The sequence below is a fragment of the Mustela nivalis genome (genome assembly GCF_964662115.1).
Source record: "Mustela nivalis genome assembly, chromosome: 13".
In the NCBI taxonomy this organism is placed as follows: Eukaryota; Metazoa; Chordata; class Mammalia; order Carnivora; family Mustelidae; genus Mustela; species Mustela nivalis.
The window spans coordinates 60,997,988-61,014,953 of record NC_139032.1 but is presented as its reverse complement, the minus strand read 5'-3'; the positions used below and the strand labels follow the sequence as shown (position 1 = coordinate 61,014,953).

General features: G+C 50.3%; 1 protein-coding gene across 2 annotated transcripts in view; it reads right to left on the bottom strand.

The window, feature by feature from the left end:
- TMOD1 (tropomodulin 1) overlaps positions 1-16,966 on the bottom strand; it is an 83,812-nt gene that overhangs the window by 64,327 nt on the left and 2,519 nt on the right. The window lies entirely within an intron of this gene.

The window sequence follows — 16,966 nt, the reverse complement described above, 5'->3', positions numbered from 1 at the left end:
GGGGCTGGAACTTCATCTTCTCCTTTTGGAAAACGTCAGCTTGCTGCGGAAGCTGCCGGCATCTTTGTGTTTGAGCCTGTTCCCCCTTAGCCCTCCTTTCTGAAGCTGACAGGCTATACAGGGAGCAGTAGCTCAGGACTTCCCTCAATGCTGTGGAATGGAATACACTCCTATGTACAGCTGTTAGGGGTTGAATTGTGCCCCCCACCTCAAATTCATCTGTGGAAGTTCCAGCCCCCAGGACTTCCGGAAGCCAGCACCACACTGCAAGGAAGAATGTGACATTGCCTGGAAATAGAATCATTGCAGACCTAATTCGTTCAGTTTACACAAGGTTGTACTACAGCAGAGTGAGATCCCCATCCAAGGACTGGCAGCCTTGTAAAATGTGGAAATTTGGACAGACACACACTCGGGAACATTTGTGAGGCTGAAGAGACCAGGGTGATGCTTTCAACAGACTGAGGAACACTGCAGACTGTCAGCAAAGCACCAGAAGCAGAGGGAGAAGCCTGCAGCAGACCCCATGGCCCTTGGAAGGAACCAACCCTGCCGACACCTTGATCTTGGACTTTCAGCCTCCAGAACTTTGAGGCGATATATGTCTGTTGTTTAGGCCATGCTTTTTGTGGTACTTTGTTATGGCAGCCCCAGCAAACGAATTCGATCAGTATCGCCTTCACCAGCAGTTTGTGTTTTTAGATCCCTACGCAAACACACACACGCACATGCACACACACGCACACGCACACACACACCCATGGCTCCTCTGTGACAGGACTGATGGGCCTTTCCAGCATAGAGAGAAAGAGAAAGGAAGGCTAGGAAAAGACAATTAACTCCTCAATCAAAAAGCTGGAATAATTGTTAACTAAAAACAGTCCGTGCACTTAAAGTTCCCTAAGCCGACAGGAAAAGCCTCCATTTCGGAAAGTAGAGAGACGTGTTATTAATGTACGTCTGTGCGTGTGCCAGCATATTTGCAGGAGAAATACAGCAGGCCGGTCTGATAAGAGAGGACTTGCTTCCCAAACACAGAAAACCCCAGTGCCATCCTTTTCTCTAAGAATGGCTCAGCTTGGTCTGACATCTTCCTTTGCCCAGACCCCAAGAATGTGATGTTCAGACCATAAATGGGTCCCCCTTGATTCCTTTCTTTTTATTTCCAAAGAAAGCACAAGCAGCTGACAATGCCTGGCATAGATGAAAAACAAAAACCAAAAACCAAAACCAAAACCAAAAAACAAAACCTTCTGTGAATGCGCGCAGAGAATACCCTAATTTGGCTTCTCTTGAGTGGAACCAGGAAAGCTTCTATAGCCAAGAGGGACACCAATGAAAGGTACAGAGGCTTCCAGAACTAACTCACAGAGACACCTCTGAACTAGCTGCCAAACAGGACAGTAGGAAGAGCAGTTGCAAAGGCACGAGGAGAGAGACGTAGGTGGTGACTAGGGGGCCCTTGAAGGAGGGACAGGCAGGCCACCTCCAGACATGCCACCCTGAGGGGTGTAATCATGAACATTCCCGAAGAACTCCCCTGCTTAGTACACATAGGGAAGGGAAGTTAACATTCCTCTTACACACTCTAAGGTACTGTTGAATTAAAAAAATCCTATTTCAGAGGTATTAAAGGCCCGTTCTTTCCCAGGAATGATACAGAGCGACCGGACCTTCTGTTAAATAAGCTGAGAGGAGTGGAGGGCCCCTAAGGCCAGCTAGGAAGCTGTCAGCTTCAAGCCACACTCACCTACTTGGCTCCCAGAATGGGCTTCTTTAAAGCAAGATTCTCTTCCTGGGGTCAGTGACTAGCTGGAGGTGGGGAGGGACAGGGTAGGAGGGAGGTGAAAACCACGTGTGTAGAGCCCATGGTAAGCTTGACATTAAAATGTGGCTTAGAGGGGGTGCCTGGGTGGCTCAGTGGGTTAAAGCCTCTGCCTTTGGCTCAGGTCATGATCCCAGGGTCCTGGGATCGAGCCCCGCATCGGGCTCTCTGCTCAGCAGGGAGCCTGCTTCCTCCTCTCTCTCTGCCTGCCTCTCTGCCTACCTGTGATCTCTGTCTGTCAAATAAATAAATAAAATCTTTGAAAAAAAAAAACTTAAAAAAAATGTGGCTTAGAAGAGATGATGTTTTATAGCTGGTAATAAAAGGCTTCCATTTCCTAATAAAAGAGGTGCCCCTGATGGACACAGAGCTGAGATTCAGAAGGCTCTGGTTGGAGTGCTGGTTGTGGTGGTGACTCCCTTGCTAAATGCCTCCCTTTCTCTGGGCCTCCATTTGCTCATCTGTAAAATGAGCGTAAGTGGACTGGGACATTCTGCTTGTAACCTGTGCCTCATGGAGCCCTTCAAAAACTGAGGTGCCCCTCACATGAGTGGTTTTTGAACCGTGAGCAGGGAGACCTCAGGCTCCTTCAGGGCCCCTGCTAGGGGTTATGTAGGAAAGGTGGAGTGAGGGGGCTCACCTTGGTTTTGCCCAATGTGTTTATTTGGGGCTCCATACCAGATTTTCCTTGAAGAAAGGGGGGGTTTAGTAGAAAGTTGCCAGTCATGCCGAACAGTGAGAGAGTATAATAGTGCTTGTTCCCCCCATAGTGTGTTGTGAAGGTTAAGTGACCTCAAGCAGATCAGGTACAAAGCCTGGGGCTGGTGTGTGGTCATCACAGCTCCACAAACGCTAGCCGTGACCATGAGGCTGCCGCCCCCTGCTGCTGCTGCTGCTGGGCTTGCCTTCCCATCCCCCTCCGCCTCCCCCAGGCCCTATCAGCAGACTGTAACTCCCCTCAGAGAAGGACTTATGTCTTATTTGTCTTCGTGTCCCCAGTGCCTAGCCCTGCGCCTGGTAAATGTATTAGTAGAGAATGAGCACATTCAGGTTTCAGTCTAGTGTCCTGGGGCCTTTGGGCAAGTCTCTTCTCCTCTTGCATCCTTTGGGTCTGCAAGAGCTGGGAACCCAAGGCGGGGACAGCAGCAGGAAGGGGGTGATGATGAAGTTTCCGGCATGGCCTACCTGAGGCGCCTCTCCTACCTGCTTTATAAATTGAGTTCTGAGTAAGAGTTGGTAAGAAAAACAAAAGAGCGGCTCAAGAAACACAAGACACACGGCAAAACTTGAGTTTTCCACAGCTAGAGTCTGTGTCACCCCAGCCAGTGTATTTGGCCACCTCCCTTCTCAGCAGCCAAAGCCTTAGACCACCGCTCCACGTGAAGATATAGAACTCACAGGCTGTGCCAGGAAATAAAACTAGGCAGGTTGGAGAGTAAAAATTAGTGGGTCAAGGGCTGAGGCCATCCATCAGCAAGCTTCAGAAGTGAAAGCTCTCGGAGTACCAAATGCACTTTTAAATCTTTCGTGGGGAGCGGGTCCAGTCACTTCTGCTAATGGCTTTTCCAGCATCTGGCCCCACGGGAAAACTCCGGAAGGAGGTGGTGGAACAACATCAGGATATATGGACTGCGTTTCCCTGAGGTCAGGAGGGGCTGAGTCACAAGTTCAAATGAGTATTTTCCAGGCGTGTCGTCTTCTTATCTCAGCACAGTGAACGTCAAGATGATGGGTGAAGAAAGGCTGATTTACAAAGCTGATGCTTCATACTTGATCTTCTTGTGTCTTTGTCCTTCTTTCTCTCTTTTTTAAAGATTTTATTATTTATTTGAGAGAAACAGCATGAGAGGCGAGAGGGTCAGAGAGAGAAGCAGACTCCCGGCTGAGCCGGGAGCCTGAAATGGGCCTCGATCCCAGGAGTCCAGGATCATGACCTGAGCCGAAGGCAGATGCTTAACTGAAGGACCAGGTGCCCCACGTCCTTCTCTTTTGGAAGACACTTTGGTCAAAGAGATTTTAGGCCTCATCACTGAAGCCTGTCCCTCTCTCTTCCCTTGGCTTCAGGGACACAAGAGTGCCTGAGATACCCTCTTGAGAGAGCTGTCTCCCCATGGCCCTCCTTCATGAGGTACCCCTAAGAGCAGCCATGCTTCACACCATGTGACACTTCCTCTCAGCTGATTGGAAAAGTAGGTGCCCGGCTCAAGGGCAACGGATTGCTCGGCTAGTCAATGAGCCATGAGGTGGCTTAGAGTTGGGTGAATGAGCTTTTATTTCTTGGCATCTGTATTAGTTCCTGGGATTGTCTTAACAAAGTACCACAAACTGACTGGCTTTAACAGCAGAAATGGTTGTCTCTCAGTCCTGACAGCTAGACCTTCAAAATCGAGGTGTTGGCAACGTTGGCTCCTTCTGAAGGCTCTTTGGGAGAATCTGGTCCCCATCTCTCCCCTTGCTCTGGGAGCCTCAGGCGTTCCTAGCTTTGAGCTGGCGGTCTCCCTGTTCTGGACGTGTTTGTGCCTACACATCCCCTTAATATAAGGATGCCAGCCATACTGGATTAGGGCCTGCCCTTGGGAGCTTATCTTAACTTGATTGTCTGCAAAGACCCTACTTCCAAATAAGGTCACAATCACAGGTATAAATGCTGGGGCGATACAATTCAACCCACAACAGCACTGAACAGGGCCTCCAGGAGAAAGGGAGGCAGGTGGCAGGGGAAGCTGGGGGTGAAGAGACCGCCATGAGCATGTGGAAGCTGAGGCCACGAGGGAAGAGACATCTAGGGGAGTAAAAGTCTTCAGAGGAGGGTGAAATCCTGGGATGAGAAGGAGATAGAGAACGTTGTGTCCCCAGAAGGGCCCTGCTCCCCCAGGTCTGGGTTGCTGAGGCTCATGCTGGATTGCCAGGAGAACCCCATCCTCCCACAGTCCTCGGGAGGCCCACCCTGTCTCCCACATGCTACCTTCCCCGTGCTCAGGCACCTTGAATGAACCCTGTTCCTTGTAGCCCACGAGAGCTCAGACTCTCTGGGTTTCCCTCCTTCCTTTCTGCCCTTCCTTCTCCGTCAGCCCAATGACGCATTCATTCTCCTTGGCCCACGGGTCCCCTGGGCTCTGCCCTCTCCTCACATCTCACACTTCTCCTGGCGCTCCTCATCTTCTCCTGTGTGGATTCGGTTACCAGTGATAAGCTGATGACTCTCAGCCAGTCTCTCCAGCCCCGGCTCCTGCCAGGCACTCCTGGAGCCCCCCAGGCCCCACATGCCCAACGCTGAATGTGGACCTGGCTGCCCACCCCCACCTTCTCCTCCTGGGTGACCACCAGAGCAGCCTCAGTCACCCCTGGGGCCAGCCTGCACGTCCCCTCCCCATTCCCCTCGCTCTGGTCAGTCCCCACGCCCGCCAGTCCCCTCTCTCTTTCTTATTTTTTAAACATTACAGTGATTTTGAGATTGTGATAAAATGCATATAACAAAATTTACCATTTTTTAAAAAATATTTTATTTATTTACTTGACACAGAGAATGAGATCACAAGTAGGCAGGGAGGCAGGCAGAGCGTGAGGGAAAGCAGGCTCCCCGCCGAGCAGAGAGCCTGATGCGGGGCTCGATCCCAGGACCCTGAGATCGTGACCTGAGCCGAAAGCAGAGGCTTAACCCCCCGAGCCACCCAGGAGCCCCTAAAATTTACCATTTTAACCTTTTTAAGTAATCCGCTGGGTGGCATGAAACACAGTCGCGCTGTTGCGAAGCCATCGCTGCTGCCCATCTCCAGAACTTGCTCTGAAACTCGCCCCATTAAGCACTAACTCCCCATGCCGCCGCCCAGCCTCCCCAGCCCCTGGCAGCCACCACTCTCCTTCTGTCCCTGTGAATGTGACCACCCCAGGCACTTCATCTTCGTGGAATCCTACCATATTTGTCCGTTTGGGACCAGAAGCCTAACTTTCTCCGGTCCTTTCTGTCTGTCCTTCCTCTCCCTTTCCATGAGGCTTGTCTTTTTAAAATCTATGTTATCACAACAGTCCCCCAACCTCTCCCTGCTTCATCCCTACTTTCCTGTCCACGCCCAACTCAGCCTCTAAATGATATTCATGAACGTCAGTTCTGATGCTGCTCCAAGCTGAAAGCCACCTTCAAAGGCCCCATCATGACAGACGGAGAGCAAACATGTCGGCCTGGGGTGGGAGGCCATTGGAGAGCTGATGGCCGCTGGGCCTCCCAAGCTTCTGATCCAGCCCAAGCTTCCCTTTCCGGCTGTACTAGAACACTCGCCCCGGCCACCCCTGACATTTCAGTCTTCCCAGCTGTCTTCTTAGCCGGGAGGGTCCTCTCCCCACCTCCATGCCCTCTGAAGACCTGCTAAGTCCTGGAGGCACAGTCTTTCCAGAGAGTGAAGCATCCTGACCTCCTTATTGGGGTGGCTGACCCTCCCCCTGCACAGCCTCCTGGGGACTGGGGACAACTGTGTCCCCATGTCCCTCAGCACCCCATCCTCTCCCCCACTAGCTGGGCCCAGTGGGCAGCCCCGCTCTGATCAGCTCCACATCTCGGTGAGCAGCCAGGCCTGGCGCAGAGTGAGGGCCCGGTCACCGCAGCTCGGTCAGGGACATGGGCCCGGGGAGCAGAGCAGACGACCGAATTCCAGCCTGGGCCAGTGACCCGCAAGGGGAGAAAGTCAACCAGCCCTGGGTGGGGGCTACTAGGTAGGGTGTGGAAGGAGCAAACAAGCAAGCAATGGAAGCTCTAGGCGGCTTAACCTCCTCAAGGTTTAGGCTTTGTAACAGGGTCATAGAATGTGATGCAAGAATCGTACCAATCAGCATGCAACGTGCAGAGACCTTTGCAGCCGATACACCTTGATCACTTCCAGGCCGCTGTTCCATGTCCCTGGCAGAGCAAGGGGTGAATGTGCCTTGGGGAGTGGTGTCCCTGTGGTGAGACCCAGCCAGGGAGCCAGACGAGAGGGCTGAGCTTCCCAGCCACTTGCTGGCCCATGTCCCCTGCCATCTTGCTTCCCCAGGGAGGCCTGGCCTGCTGCTTAACCCCCACTGGGCCGTGGGAGAACTCCCTCCTACCCCCACCCCGCCACGGGACTGACTGCCAAATGAGCTGGGTCTGGGTCCAGTGCAAAGTAAGACCATAGGATCCTCTGTTCAAAATCAGAAAAAAGTGCCACTAAAGGTACCAAGATATAAAGTTTTACCTTCCTCTCATGGCCTCACTCTTGCTGTATCATAGTGTTTTCTTATTGTTTAATTTCTGGGTCACACAGGTACCCGTGGGCTGCGACACAAAACATGCATGCCAAATGCACTAGCAGCCACTCTCTCCACCCCACCCCACCCCCCCGGAGCCCACACACAGCACACACACAGAAATGAGCCATCTGGGGGATCACGACCTCTGTGCTAGACTAGGGGGGACGAGAGGCAGCATTGCCAGAGATCCACAGAGGTAGCACAGGCAGGCTGGTGGGACCCGGGGGGAGGTGCCCAGGATGGGAGGCAGCTGGGGTCTAAGAGGCAGCAGGAGGTGGGGACTCGAGCGGGCCAAGCCGCTAAGCCTGGGGTATGCTCTGTTAGCCATGGCACTTCACTTAAAAATACAAAGCCAAAGATAAAATTAAGAATTTCAGGAGATATCTACAGAGAATTCACCGAAGCCCAGTGTCCTTTGCAGGGTACAGTCTCTGCAACTATGTCACCTACAAGCCATCCCCAGTCTTCTCCCCAGGACACACATCCTGAAAGCCCAGACTCAGCTTTGTCTCCCCTCAGATGGTCCTTTTCCTTCCTCCCTCGTATCTTCCCACCCATGGTCCCTGCCTCTGCAGGAAGCGGTCCACTGGGCAACAGCAGAAGGAGCACTGGGATGGGAGTCAGGGGATCTAGTTACAAGTCCTGTTGGTTGAGGACTTGCTGTGCGATCTTGGGCAGGTTGCTGTACCTCTCTGGATCTCAGCTTTGACAACCCAATTCATTGGGTATTTACTGAGAACCTACTACATGCAGGGCAGGGTGGGCCTTTGTGGCACAGACAGAAATTAAGATATTTCCTGGTCCTTAGGATGCTTATAGTGAAGTTGGGAGGGTAACACTCACACAGAGATCCCTGGGGCCATGTCACACGCATGGTGCTATACAGACAGAATGAGATAAAGGATGATACAGTTCACATTGCTGGTTTCCTTCCCCTTGTCTCAGTCCCACAGCGCTTGAGACCCGACAAGCCAACCCCATAAACATGAGATGGGTGGGGACATAGCTGAGTGGCCATGAGAAAGATTTAGGGGTTCTCAAGGGACGGTCAACCCAACATAAGTCAACAGTGTAAGGCACTGGCCCGAGTCATGATGGGATCTCCTCCGCATTCATTGGCTGAAGAAAGGCAATGGTGGTCTTGCTTAGCTTCATGCTGGGGCTCAGTTCTGGGCCCCCACCCTTTCATTTGTGGGGGTGACTTTTTTTCCTTTTTAATAAGGCATTGGCTTTGTATGTAGTCAAGTGTGCCAGTCTTGACAGCACAGCTCCCTGAATTTCCCACGTCTTCACCTATGTAAACACCACTCAGAGGAAGACAGGGGTCATTTCCAGTCCACCAGAATGCTCTTGTACCTCCTCTTGGTCTATCTCCCTCAAAGGTAATTGCTCTTCTGACTCTTAAAACCACAGGTGGGTTTTAGCTGTTTTGAACACTGCATAAATGAAAACACACAGAGGGAATGTTCTCACGTCCAGCGTCTTTCACGCACATCACAACTGTGGGATTCATCTGTGTTGTGTGTTAACAAGCGGTCATTCTTTTTCACTGATGTGTAGTATTCCATCAAACAAATTACACCATAACTTAGTTACTCTACTGGTAATGAACATTTAAGTTATTTCTAGTATTTGGTAACTATAAATAGGGCTACACATGCCTTCTGGTAGAAATAATCCCTTATTTCTCTTGGGTACATCCCTGGAGTTGAATTACTCGCCTGGAGTAAGTGTACATTTAGTTTCAGTAGACACTGTCAAACAGTTTCCCAAAGTAATTTCCCAATTTTCCATTTCTACCAATGGTGGATGAGAGTTCCAGTTGCTCTGTATCCTCATCACCTCTTGCTATGGTCCGTACTTTTCATTTTAGTCTGAGCCATGATGCCGGATGGCTGGTGGTATTTCATTGTGTGTTTCCCTGCTCTCTAGCGATGCTGAGTACAATTCGTACACCTGGTGGCCACGTGGGCGACCTCTTCTGTGAACTGAACGTTTGCTCATGAGCGGTGATGAGTCCAGAGAAAGGAAGCCAGGGTATCACAGGGAGGACAGTTGAAGGACCAGGAGAGACATGGTCACACTCTTCACGCCCATAATGCGCTGCCTCTGGGAAGGAGGGACAGATGTGCTCTGGGACTCCCCAGCAGGCAGACGACCTAGATTACCACGGCATGGATTTAGGATCTGCACCAGGAACATTCTCTTTAAGAGTCTTGTCTCTTGGGCTGTTTGTTTTTATTTCCCCCCAGCTGATCTCATTCTCTTAGTCATACGGGAAAACACCTGCTGAAAAAGCAGGGAAGCTAAACACAGTGTTTGACCCTGTCTCTCTCTGCCGTTGCTACGAGCCCCATCCCAGGACACGTGGAGTCTCAGAGGTCCACACGTCCATCAAAACTGTCCAGTGGGTTAAATTAGAAAGGCCATGTGCGTGTGGGTGCACGCGGCTGTGCGTAGTTTCATTCTGCATCTCTTGAGGTCATCACAGTGTCTGAGTCACTGCACGAATCACTGTAAGCAACAGGGTTCCAGGAAAGGGCTCTGAAACCATTTCCTGACCCTGGCCGGCTGCAAACCGGGCCACAGCCTGTTCTGGGGCTCCTTTCCCCCACCTCTCGGCAGCTCCTCCAGCGGAAGCCCCTGTGAGCTCTCACCAGACCCAGCCTCTTCTGTGCCATCTCCCTCCCAGCTGCAAAGGGACATCTTAGTACAAGTGGGAGAGGGCGTCAGAGTTCGGCCAACAGGAGCATCATCTTTTTTTTTTTTTAAAGGATTTTTTTTAAATTTTTATTTATTTATTTGACAGAGAGAGATCACAAGTAGGCAGAGAGGTGGGAAGAGAGAGAGAGAGGAGGAAGCAGGCTCCCTGCTGAGCAGAGAGCCTGATGTGGGACTCGATCCCAGGACCCTGAGATCATGACCTGATCCGAAGGCAGCGGCTTAACCCACTGAGCCACCCAGGTGCCCCAGAAGCATCATCTAATGTACTCCTCTGTCCCCCAGACTGAAAGCTACTTGGGAGCAAACGTGTCCTCTCCCACAGTCCCCCACAAAGCCTGTGCCTCTCAGGTGCTGAGGGCAAGTTTGCTAAGTAAATGAATGAACGCCTCGCGTTGTTACTGGCTTTGACAGCCATATATCAAAAGCATTGGTAGAATAAAGGCTGGTTTGTAGAAAAGCCTGTGGACCTCACTCCTCTCCTTAGTCTCCATTTGACAAACACAGCTTGTCACCTTGCTTCACAGCAGGTGTTAACATAAGGTTTGGCTCCTGAAGCCAGTTTTTGTATTTTCGAGAAAAGCAATATAAAAATCAGCAAATGGCAAATGGGGTGGGGGGGATATCGGCTGCTCATTGAACAAAGGGCTAATTTATTTAATAGACAGAGTGCTACCAAAAAACCAGAGCAAACCAAAGTGCCAACAACTAAATCAGCTCAACGAAAATGTAGAGAGAGGAAAGGAACAGGCAATTCACCTAAAAACACAAATGGCTAAAGAACCTAGAGGCAGATAACGATGCTCACTCCTAACTACAGGAAGGTAAATTAAGAAATGAGCTATGGGTTCCATCCATCGCATTAACAAAACAGCGAAAGCCTGAGAATCCCCAGTGTTTGCGAGATGTGGGGGAGACAGCGCTGTCACAGGGAAGAGAAACTCCCATTGGTTTACTCCCTTTCAAGGCAAGTTAAGCCATATCTACCCAACTGCCCAGGCCCTTTGACTCAGCAATACTCCTTCTGGGAATTCATCCTGCTCATTTACTCACTGGATTATACAAAGATACATGTATCAATCATCTGATTATTATCTGTATTAGCAAAAAACCGGAAACCACATAACAGTTCATTCACAGGGCCCTGGGTACATAGGTCTAGTGCAGACATAGGGCGAAGGTTATTAACCTCAGCCTTGGGGCTGTTCCTCCCAGCGTGTCACTGTACCTCATAATAACAAATGCTATTCTGGACATCCTGCATCAGGGACACAGTGCTAAGCACTTTCTACAGATTATTTCAAGCAATCTTAATAACTCTAGGAAGTGGGTACTTTTTATTCCCATTTTATAGATGTAGAAACTGGACTGCAGCCATCTGACCGCATTAGCCCCCAAGGGGTGCCATAACCAGTTACCACAAACTGGACGGCTTAAATTTGCTCTGTTGCAACTCAGAATGTCAAAAATTGGGAACCAAGATATCAGCAGGGTTGGCTCCTTTTGGAGGCTCTGAGGAAGAATCCGTTGTCTCAAGCCTCTCTCCTAGCTCCTGGTGATGCCGGCACCAGCTCTGTGGAATTTCTTGGCTCTTACCTGCATCACTGACTCTGTCATCGCAGGCCCTCCTTCGTCGTGTGGGTCCCCTCCTCTTACAAAGACACCGGTCGCTGGATCTAGGGCCCACCCCAATCCACTAACACCTTGTCTTAACCAATGACATTGTGAGGACCCCATTTCCAAATAGGGTCACCTTCTGAGGTTCCGTGGACATGATTTTGGGGGGACACGATGTAACTTAATACAGTGACCAAGGTCACAAAGCTAGTAAGTACTCGAGCTGAAATTTGTATCCAGACAAGACTCCACCTGGCTGTGTGTGTCGTCACTACTTCACGCTGCCTCCCCGTCAGAGCTCACGCTGTGGGATGCTAACCGCATCACAGGCGCGGTCTTACACACTCACGTATAATAGCTCATTTAGTCCCCACAGCACCCCCGCTTTACAGATGGGGAAATAGGTTCCCACAACAACCCCATTTTATAAAAGGAGAAACTGAGGCATGGAGAGTTTAAAATCACCTGAATTTACATGGCTAGTAACAGGCAGACCTTTGATTTGAACCCAGGGAGCTGTCCTCAAAGTCCATGTTCTTAAGCCCGATGCTAAACTGTCTTCCAGGGGCGCCTGGGTGGCTCAGTTGGTTAGGTGTCTGCCTTCAGCTCAGGTCATGATCTCAGGGTCCTGGAATGGAGCCCCACATCAGGCTCCCAGCTCAGCAGGGTGTCTGCTTTTCCTTCTCCCTCTGTTTCTCCCCCTGCTCATGCTTGCTTTGTCTCTTTCCCTCTCTCTCTCAAATAAATAAATAAAATCTTGGGGAAAAAAAGGAAGCAGCCTTCCACCTCGTATTGCATTGTGATGTATGGTCTGGGAAGGAAGGCTCAGAAAACACCTGTCTCCCCTGAAAGACCAGTGTTCTTTTCATCAGACACCAACCGTCCCCCAGTTCATCTTGTGTCCCTTTCCCCTTGGCCATCATGATTCATCCCAGAGCTGACTTGGGTGTCCAAAAACAGTTGCCATCTCAGCCAAGACGCTGGCCTAATTACCACCCCTTATTCTGCAGTGGACATTTTTAACCTGGGGTTTCGAGTGACCTTCACGGGGACTTACCCACCCACTGTGGTGACATGTGGTGATGAACTGCCATGCACAAGAACATCCGTTTTTCTCCAGAAAAAAAGGTGAGAGCAAGGCCCTGAGCTCCCATCAGGTTCCCAGGATTTTAGAATCCTAATTTTCAAGCTTGCAGCCCTGTCTTTTTTAAAACATCTGTTCTTCCCAGTTACGTTGCCTGAGCAGGTTTATTTTAAGCGGTCTCAAAGCCTTTCAATGGTGTAAATGGAATGCAATAGAAAACCACAAACAAATGCATACAATATTGTCTTTCTGTCTGACTTTTTATTTTTATTTTTTAATTTTTTTTAAAGATTTTATTTATTTATTTGACAGTAGATGGAGAGGCAGGCAGAGAGAGAGAGAGAGAGGGAAGCAGGCTCCCTGCCGAGCAGAGAGCCCCACGCGGGACTCGATCCCAGGACCCTGAGATCACGACCGGAGCTGAAGGCAGCAGCCCAACCCACTGAGCCACCCAGGCGCCCCTCTGTCTGACTTTTTAAAACGTCCTGGGTTTGCCAGGAGGACAGTCCCTCTTTAGAGCTCCCCCCACCCTTGTCTTCTGAGTGGTTCTGAGGGAGGCAGTCGTGTCCCCATCGCAGCACTGGGAGCGCTCATCCTGGGCTCACAGATGCCTCACTTATAAGCAGCGTGCCCTGAAAAGGCCACGAGATACAGGAGTCTGGGGAGAGGTTCTAGGCTGGCCAGGAAGTGGACAGTTGGGCTTGACAGTCCTGTCTGGGCCTAAATCTCTCCAAGTTGCAAAGGAGGAGGGAAGGTAGCAGAAGATGGAGATTACCCACTGCTGCTCAGCCTGACCCTTCCGGCAGCAGGTCGATTTTGGAGTCTTGCCCTCACCAGCGTGCTGTGGCCACATACATGCCTACCACAGGCCCTCCCCACCATCACTAGGGTCCCTGTTACCTGCCCATTCTGTCCTCCCACACCCCCGCCTTCCCCACATGCCCCACCACCTCCAACCTACCCCATAACCCTCCATATGTGTGCCCTGCACATGCTCCCTTAAAAACAAAACCAACCAACCCATCAAACAAAAGCAAAAACCAAGTAAGAGCTCTGGATTTTGAGTCAGGGTTTAAATGAACTCATTTGTAGATTTTAATAAAAAATGATATCTTAATGCAAGGGCCAAGGGCAACAGTGGAGATAACCAGCCCTCCCTCGGTGCTCAAAGTATGGGAGTCTGTGCATGTGGGCCGAGCATAGCAATAGGAGGTGTTCATTAGCGCTTATCATTAAGCCTATTACTTAATAAAATGATTAAAGCTTTTTAGACACGAGGAACTTACTAGAAATTCAGAATCTCAGAACCTGTCCCAGGTCTACTGAGCCAGAGTCTGTATTTTAATAAGATCCCAAATGATTCAAATGTTAGAGAAACCCTAGAACAGGACGCAAGCCCTCTCACTTCTCAAGCCTCCCAAACCATGGAAAACACTTTGGCTTTTCTGGAATATGCACCCCAATTAGATGACCTGGGACAATTCCTATTTGGGTTCACTGTCCTTTGTCAACAAAGTGGGTTAATAACACCTACCCTTCCCCCCTTACAGGATTCCTGAGTTTCAAATGAGATCATGGATTCATTCTGTGTGTTGGGATGGGGCTGATTGGGGTTTAGAGTCAGGGGGAGTGGAATAGGGTTTTTTGCCCTCATGGGGTCAATGGTTTGGGAAAACATGCTGTAGATACCAGTTTCTGTTTTGTGATTGTCATCGCTGTCACTGGGCTCTCATTTGCATACCTTCTTACTCGCTCACTCATCCATTCAATGGTCAGTCATTTGTCCCCACAGAAAGTGCCTACACTGAGACAAGCTCTGAGATCTGAGCTGGAACACTGGGGAAGCAGAAATAAATCACCCATAAATTGTCTTCAAGTGTCTGTCAGTCTCTTTGGAGACAAGGATTTAGCTGACGATTCCATTTAGAACACACTACGGCTGGTGCTCTGAGGTCCATTTGGGGGGCTGAGTGTACACAGGTAAGGCAACGAGGAACTTTGCTTCAAAGGAGGACCACAAGTCCACCATGTTAGGAAGAGAGAGAACAGCATTCCAGGCAGAAGGAACAGCAGAGCTAAAGCCAGGGAGCCATGAAGTCACATAGGCTGGCTCCATGACCAGAAGCTAAGGAGAATTTGCAGGAGGGTCAAGAGGCGGTTTGGGAGAAGTAGCTTGAGGCCAGATCTTTGATGGTCTTGGGTTTAGTGCTAAGGAATCTGGTAGGAAATGAGGGGTCCCTGAAGGGAGAGAGATAACAGGGTTGGAGTTACATTTCATAAAGATATTTATTTATTTATTTATTTGACAGACAGAGATCACAAGTAGGCAGAGAGGCAGGTAGAGAGAGAAGAGAAAGCAGGCTCCCTGTGGAGCAGAGAGCCCAATGCAGGACTCGATCCCAGGACTCTGGGATCATGACCTGAGCTGAAGGCAGAGGCTTTAACCCACTGAGCCACCCAGGTACCCTCATAAAGATCTTTCAACAGTGTCACAGAAGAAGAAAAACCTTGATGCAGAGAGATATTTATGAGGCTCTGACAATAGCGCAGGGAAGAGACAGCAAGTACTTGATTGGTGTCATGATTGTGGAGGCAGAAATGACTAAAAGGAATATTCAGGAAGGTAGAATTGACAGGATTCTCGACCAAATAAATGGGGTGGGGAAGGAAAGGGAGATCTCTGGCTTGGTGCCTAGCTGGATGGTGTTACTAATGTTAACCAAGATGGAAGACATTGAAGGAAGAGTTGGTGATGAGCCTGAGTCAGACCTGTTGGGTGTGAAGTGACTTTGGGACTCCCTATTGGTTTTGTCTGATTGGCAGGAGGCATGGATGCCTGCAGCTGAGGAGAGCAGCCCGGGCGGGACACACAAATCTGGGAGTTGTGAGTTTATGGTCCGTGGCTGGAGCCCTGCATGAATGGGATTGGAGAAGGGTGTGGGGTGGAAAGAGAATAGGGTTGAGAGTGGCACTGACATTTAAGAGATGCAAGATGAGTCCATGAAGGAGGTTGAGTGAGGCCAAGAGCCGTTACTACTTCCTTCAGTTCCCAGGGACATGGAGGCCGAACACCCCAGTGGCCACAACTCATGACCCAACAGAAGCATCCCCAGGAATGGCCATGGGGTTACTGCCCTAGAACTCCCAGGATGCACAGTCGCTCAGGCTGTGGCCCGTGAGAAGATGTCCTGAGGCCGGGACACATGGGTGCCAGGGCTTGACCTGCCTCCTCTCCTCTCATCCCCGTGCACAGTAACTCCAGACTTTCACAGATGTGTTTTTGTCTGAGAGAAAAAACAAAAGGATGCAAGAAAAGAGAAACAGGAGAAATGCTTGAATTTGTTTCGTTTTCAGACCAGACAAGGGCCCAGCATTTCCTGACATCGAAGAAAACCTTCCAGACGTGTCCTAGGTTGACTCCAATGAGCTCATTCTTTCATTATCATTAGGGGCAAAGAGAGTCGGATCCTTTCACAATTAACCAACAGAGGATCTTATAAAACAAAGCAAAAGAGAGGAAATGATCCCAGAATTCTGCTCTCCGATTCGTGTTCTCCTACAGAAACAGGACTGTGGCTTTACACTGATAATAGCTCGGAGCAGCCCAATAATTGATCTATTTGGTGTTCTGGCTTTCAGTGAAAAGCGAACCAGCCTCTTTAGAAATGTTGGCAGCCTGGCTGATCCATTAGTAAGACTGAAAAATCAAAACACTGACTGGAAAAGGCCATTATGACTCCTGGACTCAGCAGGAGTCATTGATAGATGATGTCATTTCAGAAATAAGCAAGCCAAGGTCACAAGGCTCCTGGGCCAAGTCAAACTACCCTTCGTGGCCCATCACTACCCTCCTTTGCAGATCCTGAAGCCTGCTAGGGGGAGGCAGGGGTTAGAGCCAGGACTGGGTTCATTTTACTTTACCTCATTTCTATGCTTAACCTGATTCTAGAGGAACGGGGTTCTAGAGGCTGTGACACTCGGCAGGTGGTTAAGGCAGGCCCTGGTCCCCTCCCATTTGCACACCCCCAGATTCTCTTTTCAGCATCTTCCTGTCTTCTGGGTCCTTTTCCACCTCTTCCCACAAGCCTCATCCCAGAAGCACCTGTCCTCCCTTGCCCATCGCCCCCCACGCCTGTCTTCAGCTCCTGCTACCTTCCCTCCCTACTCCTTTCTCAGTGGAGCTTTCAGGAGTGGTAGACTCTGTTCCCACGTCTTCCGCTCCCATTAGCCTGCCTCTTCCTCTCGCTAACGCTAGAAATATCCTTGCAGGTACCAAGCCCTTGAGCTGAGGGCTCCCCCAGCATCCCCTCACTTCATACCCACAGCAACCCATGTGGAACTGGTCTTGTTATCGTCCCCATTGCACAGAGGAGGAAACTGAGGCCGAGACAGACAGGCTGGGTCACTGGCCCCCGTAACGCAGTGGCAAAGCCCATGTTTGATCCCTTTGCAAGGCC